Source organism: Uloborus diversus, chromosome 1 (assembly GCF_026930045.1).
Source record: "Uloborus diversus isolate 005 chromosome 1, Udiv.v.3.1, whole genome shotgun sequence".
Classification (NCBI taxonomy): Eukaryota; Metazoa; Arthropoda; class Arachnida; order Araneae; family Uloboridae; genus Uloborus; species Uloborus diversus.
The window spans coordinates 170,216,823-170,227,954 of NC_072731.1; positions in this window are offsets into that span (position 1 = coordinate 170,216,823).

Below are 11,132 nucleotides of genomic sequence, written 5' to 3' on the forward strand. Positions count from 1 at the left end.
AAGCTGCTTATCGAGTATTCAAGAAAGTAATGACAGATATTTTTAGTAGCGTTTTGAATGATAGAAATTTCACGATAGTAACGGTAAACGGGAACTAGAAGACTAATGGTTACTGAAAAGCAATAAATGCACTTTTAAACACTTAACTATGTTTGAAAGCCCTAAAAGCTACAAAGTGATCAAAAGCTGTACTTACTTGTAATTTCGGATAATTAATCCTAGAAAACTTGTGTTTTAATCCAATAGTGTACTTCATTCAATGTGAAAGACACACAAACGCAATCATTATTTGTCCGCCATATTGAGGTGGTTGAATGTATGTCTAAGGCAAAAAGCGCATGCGCAATGAGTCTTTCTGCGATTGCATGCTGTTTTGGCTCCTCTGCTCTATTTTCTGGCCTGCATTGCTCCTTCAGGCACTATGCTTTCACCTTTGAGGGAATATTTTCACTCGTCTGGAACCCCTAGTTATAACAGTGTAGGTACTTATAGGCGCAAACATTCCGTTTTTCTGACGAAAACCCAATATGGGAATTCCCAATCATTAAAGAACCTCTGTGCTAAGTTTGGCAAAGATCCGACGTAAACTGTAGATTTGTACAAGAACATATACACCAGGCCGAGCCCCGAACTTAAATTTTTGGGGCAGAGATTCTCATCTTGCCGAATGATGGTAATTTTGCCGAATCATTGGACAAGATTAGACAAATAAGGTAATTTTTGGAAGGTCACAGAGACCTCCCGTAACCTCCCATCGGGGCGCACTTGATACACACACACACACACACACACACACACACACACACGCACACACACACACACACACACACAGACACACACAAACACACAGCCTTTTTTTTCAGATAGATTTCTTTATCATTTATATTCTCAGCACGAAAGGAAATGGTCATAGATACGACATAGCCGGAAGAGCAACGGTTAACATAGTGCTGGTTGTAGATCAGCAAATCACTAGAAAAGTTCTAAAGCTAAGTTTTACTCGAAACGTCAATAAAGTGCAACATTCCAATGATGATTGATGCTTAAAGCGCGTGGATCATTAGAGCTACAATTTTACTACAGCGTCCGTTGGGGCTATATTTTGGGTATATACATACATGGAAGCGGTTTTAGCAATCGACAAGAGATAAAATGGAAAAAAGGAGAAATCTTTAACCTTTAAAGGAAAGACCCTCAAGTCACGAGATATATTTTAAAGAAAAGCATTGGAAGCATTCAGGTTTCTTTCGCTTGTTTCACGCAAAACGTGTCAACCATTCGTCGTAGTTAAGTCATGTGACTTGAGATCTTTGCTCAAGTTTTTGCTAAGCTAATGATTGGACTTGCTCCCTTCATTTACTAATTCCTGCTCTAAAATTTTAACTTTACTTCTTGGCGAACAAAAGGGTCTAAAATGTCCTAACTTTGTTAAACATGTACTTTAACTTCAACATAATGTGATGATGAAAATTCCTAAAATAAAATTGTTATGTTATTACTTTTTTTATCTTCATGCTGGCATATAGTTTCTTCACTATTGATAAAGAAGCACCCACTCCAGTTATATACAAGCTCTATGGCACAGACTAAAAATAACAGCAAAATACTTTCAAAGTTTACACTGTGATACAATCTAGCGTCCCGTACCCACTACAATACGTGGTTTAACTGAATGAATGGAGCTCTGAAGACTGCTCTGTTTTTTGATCCATACCAGGAGCCGAGCAATTTCTGTTCCACTGTTGATATTTAATATGAATAAATAATCTGAACATCTACACTGAATTTATGCGAAACTATAACTTTTATAAATACGGATGAATCGTCTGGTTGCAATACTTGATTGCGAAAAATCTAACCTGTCCAAAACGGATTCAAGTCATTGTTTAAATATTCTTTTGTAATTATTATTATTACTATTCTGTTATTTACCTATTTATTTGGCCCTTTCTACAGAACGAGGCCCTAGGTCTCATTAACAACTGAATACCTAATAAAAACTGCCACAAAGCTAGGCTAAATTTCTTTTTAAAAATCTTTATCTTTTATTTGTTTTAAAAATATTTATGCACGTAGGAAGCCTTTTTAACACTATAACGACTGACATTTTCTGTATACCTAAAAAGACTGAAGGGGCCAGTGTGGCCCCAACTCATTTTTGGGGTGAATTCTTTTAAAAATTCTTCCTGAGTAAGTTCACACTCCCGACGCACCTTCTTTCATTACTAAATAAAAACTTAGTATGTAATTATTTTTAGTTTTTCTCACTATACAGGCCAAAAGGTTGAAATATTTTTTCTTTCCAAGAGCAATGGCTATCGTAAGGCTGGTAAGCAGTCGGCACTGTTTATAGCATTTGGATATCCAACCGGATGCATAAAGAGGAAGTTACATGCTAAACTAGAATGAATGGGAATTTTTTTTTATGATACAACAATTAGGAGAATGGAAAAAAATATATATTTTTTTAATTTTAAAAAAGCTTAGGGGCCTGTGTAGCCCCTCCCGTCTTTCTAGGTTATAAGGATCAATATTTACAGTAGGAGACCGGGGATAGTTGGCGAATATTTTAAACTTTATTTTTTTGAAAGGTTGTAAATAACGTGAAAAAAAAAAAAAAAAATTCTGCTGTCATCTACCCACTAGAGAATGCACCATACATGCAGCATTAAATTTGGTGCGATTTTACGGTGGTTATTTTTTCTCTTGTGTTTTCTCATTTCCGAAAAGAAGAGCACGTATGTTGGCAATTGTATACGCATGTCTGCAAGAAATTATAAGCTCAAGAAGAGTGTAACTAATGCAAATATTTCATCAAATTGACAATTTAAAGAATTTAAATTTTCAATTGTTTAATGTTTTGACTCTAAAAGCTTAACTTGGGGGCAAATATGCGAATTCGCACACTTACCCCGAAAAAAGTTCGCCTACTAGCCCCAACTCGCCGTATTGAAATTAAGTTACACTGGTTTAAAAATGGTTTCATAAAACAATCCGAATAAGACGTCATTTGTTGCGCAGAAGCTTATGCTATTTAATATTAATAAGTTTTGGTAAATTGCTTCACGTTATATATTTTATAAGAAAATAACTAAGTAAGAAAAAAATTACTCAACATTGCAAAATAACAACTTTCTCCCGTACAACCCGTTTGCTTTGGCAGATTTCACTGAAAATATACTGACAGTACGTGGTTACGTGACAGCCCACTCTGAGCTGTCAAACTAAAAACGAGAAAATTATTTAACATTCGCACACTTAACCCCTTCACATACTAGCCCTAGTGTCCCCTACTATGAGGCGAATGATAAAATGATTAAACAAGCATTCAAATCGTGTCAGATAATGAAAAGTCAGAAAGTTCCATTAAGTTCCGTTAGATATCATCCGAGTTATTAAACAACAAACTACGCTAGTGGCCACGCAAGCCCCTCCGTATTTCTAGTGTTAAACCTCTTGTTGCAGTTTAGCTAGAACTTTCAAACAATAATAGTGTAAAAGAATCGCTTATCCTAGGCGCTCGACGGCGGGTGTTCCAGTATTAACCGTTTAATACCGAATAAAACTTATTCTTTTTGCTTGCCTATTTTTTCGAGATTTGAGAGATACGAAACGACTGAAAATGTTAGCAACAGAGATAGCTGCTATGCAAATAAATTCAATGTCCTGCAAATAGTTTATAAAACGAATTTTTTCTGACCGGGAATTAACCGTGCAGATTTTCGTAGGCGGCAACTTTTTCGAAGCGGGCAAATTTTTAAAAGCGGAAATTTCTTCCCCGGAACTAAAAGCAGTAAAAAAAAAAAACACAAAAAAGGGGTAACTATGAGACAGGAATAACCCCAAGATATTTTGTGAACTTCCGTTGAAAGATAAACTTAAATGACTTTATGGTTTAGGTTTATTTTGTGACTCTTTAAGAAAATGTCATCTCACTTTGCACTTCTTCGGACGGAAAAGAGCCAAACGTAATCTTTCGCTATAAAAAATTATTTTAGAAAGTATCTAACACAGGAGCCTGAAAACAGCTAAGATGAGCAAAATATAGAAAGAAATAGAGCACAACGTCTCGGAGATTTTCGAAGACTGAAGAAAGGCTGTTTCAAATGCGATATTATTTACAAAGAAAATTGTCTTCATCAATAGTTTGACTTTATCAAAGTATGCTTTCCGAAAAAAATCACGAGTCACTAAAAAACAACAGAAATCGCTTTAACTTAGTCCATATAATTTGAAGAGTTTTCTTGGTTTTTCAAGGATCCCATCTTCAGATACTGACCTGATGAACATATGATCACCTAGGAAGTATATACCTTTTTATACGAGAAAAAAAAATATTTTCCATATTGGTCTATGCGTGTTTGAGTTTACGGGGGACATACATAAAAATATTCCGACGAATTGAGACCGCCTTTTTTGAAGTCGATTAAAAAATAAAAAACCTTAATGGGCATAACATTTTATATGATTGGAACTAAAAACTGATCTTTGTTCCTCTCCAAGATTTATTTGTTCGCTAGTTTAATTAGAACCATTTAAATGTCAATGGTTTTCCTAATTATTTTATAATTCACAGTAATACGTGTCACATAACTCGTGAAAAAAGTAGCATTTCTCCATGCTTGGCCACGTTCAACATCACACTAGAAACAGAGTATCTACTGTGATGTTGTATATATGAAGATCACAATACTACTAAAGCAATGATACTACATGAATTTCCTGTTTGCTTCAGAAGTCTTTATGCAAAATTTGCGATATGACTACTACTATCTAATACAGGGTAATATTTAGGAGGAGGGTATTCCTCCCAAAGCAAGAACACTTCTAAAAAGGAAAAATATCCCTCAAAACACCACCCCTCACCCTTAATAATATTAATTATTAATATTATCAGGGCTCCCCTGATTAATATTAATGTTTTATGGTACTTTCTTTAACATTGAGTAAAGAAGTACCTTTGTTTTATGGCCCTTTTTTTAACAATGGATTTTATATTTAATCGTTTAATATTGAAAATAAATGAAGTTTATTGTTTTTTTGCCCATAACTTTTTTCTAAAGAGCAAATATGGTGAAGCAAAATTTTGGGACCTAAATTAGATCACTCCTATCCATTAAAAAATAACCCATAAAAATCGATTCACTAAGTGAGACGCTTTGAATTTACAAACAACAAAGCGCGTGTATGAAATTTGAAGAGTTTCCACGATTTCTCCAGTATCTCTTATACCCGGACTTGAAGACTATTAGACGACCGGGAGAAGTATACCGTTTCAAACAGAAAAATAATTTTTCTAATCGGTCGAGACGTCTTCTAGTAATCGGGGAGCATAGTACATAAAAAAGTTCCAACGAAGTCTGTTAATTAGTACTGCCACAACAGTTAATTAAACTGACGGCGGCGGCGTCATGAAATATTAAATCTAGAATAGTCAAACTATAGAAATTGGACATCAGTTACGATATACAGTAAAACCTGTGAAGTTGACCACCTCTCTAAGTTGACCGCTTTTTTCAGGCACGGAATTAGTCCTTATCATATAGATCAACCTCTGTAAGTTGGCCACCTGTTTAAGTTGACCACTAATGTAGTACACCGCAAGTGGTCAACTTACGCAGGTTTCACTGTAATAAATAAGGAATATAAGTTTAATCAGCGGGGGAGGGAATTTTTGTCTTCAATTCCTTTTGAATTGAACACTAAATATATTTCAAAACTAAAATTTTTGAAAAAAAAGAAAAAACTTTAATGACTAAATGAAGTAATTTATTAGCAAAAATTGTTTATATTAAATTAATTAATTCAACTATTTTCGACGCAAAATAAATTTAATTTACTCATTTGCTATATAAGTAATAAATACATTAGTAAAACTATACTTTAAATTAACAGACGGCTCCATGAAAACCAAACATCCCGATGCGTGAGAATCAAATATTGTTCAAGACAAGATTCCTCCGTCGAAAATTCACCGTTCACGCCAAACCACGTGACCTGGAGTGACGTATAGCACAGTTACAAAAGCTAATCTACGTAGCCACAACGTGTGAAATTTAAAGTTTCTTAGATTTCTACGGGACCCCTCATCACATCGAGACAAAATTAACATGGGACCATCTGGAAAGTATACCCTTCCGAACAAAAAAAGAATTTTTCAAATCGGTCCAGTATTCTTCAAGTAATCCGAAAACACACATAAAAAGTCGCAAGACGAAATCACAACCTCCTTTTATGAAGTCAGTTAAAAATATATTTTAATACTCAAAACACTAGAAAATGTATTAAAATTTACAAAAACAAACAAAATCATCTTATAGAGAACAAAAGATGAAAAATGTGAAGCAGAACCTAAGAGGTTCACAAAAATCAGGCGATGAGGCATCCACTGTCGGCAAAATCAAATCCATGTAATGCATCTCATTTCCGGGTCTTTTCCGGAAACAATCAAACATCTGATTTTATTCTACATACGAATATGTATAGATCTATAGAAGACGAAGCAAACTTATTGAGTTTCTCGTGGATGTGCCTAAATGATTTTCTGATCGTTATCATTTAATGGTATACAGTCGGGTACCGATTTAACGAATTCATCGACGCCGAAACTTTTATACGTTGAATCGGGGCTCTTCGTGATATAGGGGTGAGAAAAAAATGCACTCACCTTATATAAAGCTCTAATAAGCAACTGCACAAAAATATCCGTGATTGGAAAGTGTACACTTTTTATTTAGCATTCCGTTACTTATTACACACTAGTTAATTTGAAATTTTAAAGTGCTGAGTAGTAGATGTTTAACAATATCCTTTAAGCTTTACTCGAAATAGTTCTCTTTCGACTTCATGGAGAGAGAAAAATTCAGTGTCATTTACAGCCTGCTGCATGAGATATGTTTTTACAGTTTCCATTACATGTAAAGCACTTGAAAAAATAAGTTGTAAGGGGAGTTTCATTATTATCTAATTGCTATTCATTGGTTGCCCCCTCGCCCGTTAAAAATGGCTGATTTCAAGAAAAGTCTTTTTCTGCTACGGACAAGATGGATGTATTATTTGGAAAACAATCCAATATTGCCTAACTCAAATTAACAAGATAGAAAAAGTTTTTTGGTTGTTAAAATAATTTGTTAATTCGGGGTTTATTATTCAATAAATAGGGGGTTTTGCCTTCATTTTAGTCGGGGAAAAGAAAAGTTCGCTAAATCGCGGAATTCGTTAAAAAGAGGTTCGTTAAACCAGGGTTCGACTGTACTTTCATTGAAACGGGTTCTTATTTGTCTGAAACAAGTTACTTATTCACAAAAGCTATGAAAATATACATGAAATACCACTTTCATTCGACTATTGTTTTGTTTAAATATGTATATTCTTAAGAAAACAATGAAGAATTTTCAGGTATTCTGCAGTATAAATTAATTAATAACCTTCTCCTGAATTCTAAGAATGCTCGAAAAGAATATTTATTTGCTGATGAACCTGTCGCTATCGATCGCAAGTAGAATGAGCAATTAGAAAACATTCAGATATTTATAATGAGTTTTCTTGCGATAGGAATTCTTCAATATCCATTCGTCTTCTAAACAAATTGAATATTTCTCTTCATAAATGCATAATTACTGACTCAAGATTATTTAACTTCTCAATATCAGCCAGAATACCAAATAATTATAATTGCCTTCTAGGCGAAATGAAATATGTTTGTTACTGTTGAGGGAAATTGGTCCATAGATCAATACATTAATTACGTTTTGCATGAAAAATATGTAGATAAATAACTGTTACTAAGCCTTAGAGATTTAAAAAACAAATAAAGACAGCTTATAAGTAAGATAAATTCCCCGGAATAAATGGAAGCACATCTGGAAACAAAAGAATTGCAACTTCGGCTCTTTAGAATTAGTTAATAGTTCTTTACTGTGAGTGATTTTTCTCCCTTTTCACTATTTTTCTTAAAAATATACTTCAAAACATTATTTAAAGTTCTGTTACTCAATTTTCTTTTTATTGTTAATTGAATTGTAAACTGTTGTTAACTAGACATCAAAATTCAAATATTAGACCGTTGTCTATTAACACTTTTAGCTTAGCACCGACTTCATTTAGATTAGAGAAGGCATTTAATAGAGGCCTTTTATCTTTACGAAAATTATAAGGCAAACTTAAAGCACAATGTTAAAGGCAAGATGCAGAGAAAAGTATTGACCAGTGTGATGTTTGTTACATTGTATTGATGATAGATGTGAAGAGCAATAAAAAATATAAAACTTAAAATTAAAAAATTAATATTGCTTCATGAGCTTCAAAATTTGGAAAAAAATTGCATTTATTGCAAAAAAAAAATATTTTGTTAATAGGAAAACTAAAAGCGTCGGTTTTGATATAACTTGAGAAAATTTTGTGACTAGTACGCTAGCTAAAAACTGTAAAGGAATGTAAATAATTTTAAAGATATATAAAAAGGGTGATAAACGGAAGCATTTAAATAGTGCTAGGACGAAAAGTATAAACATTTGGATTATCAAAAAAATAAATAAATAAATAAAATTTACATTTCTTTAACCTTTTTTTTTTCAAAAATTTGAGGCTCATGAGCGATCTTAAGACATAAATATTATTTATTTCATTATTTACCCATATTTAGGATGCCAATACACAACGTTTTATAGATATTAATAGAAGTTACTAATAGAAATGATCCTTTTTTCGGCCCACCAAAATGTAGGGTGAAGTAGACATTTTTTGTCCCCTAGGTTTCTCCGGTCGAACACTGGCTGTCTTCACCGTCGGTTCTTTTTACTGGTTGCGCAATTAATAACACTATTTGTGGATGTTTCATGAGTCAAGTCCTCAGCGAAGACATTTAACAGAACTTTTTTGATTTTTGAAAACGTTAGTTATCGTAATACAATTGGTAAATGATCTTTAGACTGTGGCTATTCAGTTGCTTTTTACATATTTGTTTAGGGTAAGATATAAACTAAGTGACCTGAGCGTTTCACCACGTTTGATCGTGGAGATGGAAGCCGCTGTATTCGCAGATAGAATGCTCCTATATTCGTCCCCAACCAATATTCAAGTAAAAGAAGATAATGTGCAGTATTCTATGTTCCAAAAACGTTTTTATGAAGACAAAGATAGATAAATATTAAATCATTGCCCTCAATGTACCTCATGGGAACAGGAAACGTGTTTGGGGGAGGACAAAAAGTTCTATTGTGACGCTTGTTTGGAGGGTGGAAATATCTCTCTTACAATTGCTAATTAAAGATTTTGTGCTAAAAGTGCACAGTTTGTAATGTTTCTCTTTAATCCATTTCTTTACACGTATCTATTATTATTACCTAGATTTTAGAACAATATTTCCTCTTTTCTTTAAATGCATTGAAAAGGGAGGGAAGGGGGACGAAAATAAGATAACTATATTTAATTCTGGTAAAAATGCATTTTTTAAAAAACTTTTTTTTTTGAAGGAAAACTGTTTTCTCTTTCATGTATTTTAGCTTAAGTTCCATGTGTAGGCTTAGTTGGTTCTGTTATATATATATTTTTTTGGATTAATTGGCCATAGAATATGGTACTCATAGACCAATAACCTTAAGAGGGACGAAATATGGTGCATTTACCTTATATTTATCTCTGTATCTATCTGTCGCCATATTTATCAATCCTGAAAAGTGAAAATATTTACCGATTTCGACATTGCTGCACGGCTAAATACATTGCACAACTCATAAAAATGCATATTTTTTTCTAACTTGAACTGAGTTCTTTGGAAATTTTTATTATTACAGATTCCTAACTATTACTAAACAGTTGCATTGAGTTTCGCAATTTGCAACAATACAGTAAAGCAATAATTAATTCAGTGGATAAAAGGGCTCAAAATGAGACAAAACATTAAACACTTATTCTCTAATTAAATTACAGAAAATCAGGCGGTATTCAATTTTATCATGCAGATAATAATCAAAGTTATTTTTTTTCTCTTCATTTTTGGACACATTTGTTTTTGAGTTTATAAACATAACCAGGGCATCAACTGTATAATAAATGTTCTCCAATTACTTCTGCCTACTGATTTACAAAGTCATTATTGTTGACATTAAATGATTACAGGGCTGCTTCGAAGCCCCTTAATTGCACCATACAGGTCTCTCCTTGCGTGGGCATTTCATATAATACGCCATTCCACACCATTAAATTCAATTGGTTGAGATAGGAGCTGGTAGAGAAATTGGATTCGTTACCCTTATCACTCCGCAAGTAACTATTAAACATTATAAACTAGTTCTGAGTTATGGGTGATTATATGGGCGAAATTTTGCATCCCCTACCGGTAGTATGAAGAAAAATATTTTCCGAGATTTTCTAATATAAAATAAACCGATTGTTCTCCACGAAAAAAATTAAATATTCGACCCAAACTAGAGAATCTTCTCCAATCAATTAAAATCTTACTAATAAAAAGCCAAATGACTTTTAAAATTTTCAAAATTTCAAAAAAAGTGTAATTTTGTAAAAGGGTAAAGGATTTTTTTTTTAATCGCTAAAGGATAGGAAGTGGGAAAAGTGTTGAAAACAACTATTTCTAAGATCTAAAATAATAACATCACATAAGTATATTACCCTTTAAGCTATTCTAAGTGCTAAAAATTTGTGGCCAAAAATTCATTAATCAAAAGCAAATAATTTTTCTGATTCATACTAAACATTATATGTTTCAATCTGTTCTATAAAGATTTGATTTAAATGCTTTATTCTAATTTATGGTAGATGATGCTTCAATGAACACAAAAATAGTTTTCGGTAGTTTTCTGTAGCAAAACTATAGACATACAATGTTTCTGGATTCAGTTCACTAAATCAAATTGTTTCTATAACAGAAAAAATATTTACATTGGGGAGGAGCTGATTTGTCAACATTATAAAGACTACCCATATCCTAACCATGTTATTACATACACGCTGCCAAGTTCGGTTTGCCCCAACTGCATATTCCAATTTTGTTTCTTATGGAGAAGGAATAATGTAAATACATACACCTATAATTAAATGAACAAATCTTACTACTATTATATATGCGAAAGTTTGTCTGTATGGATGTATGGATGTATGGATGTATGGATGTT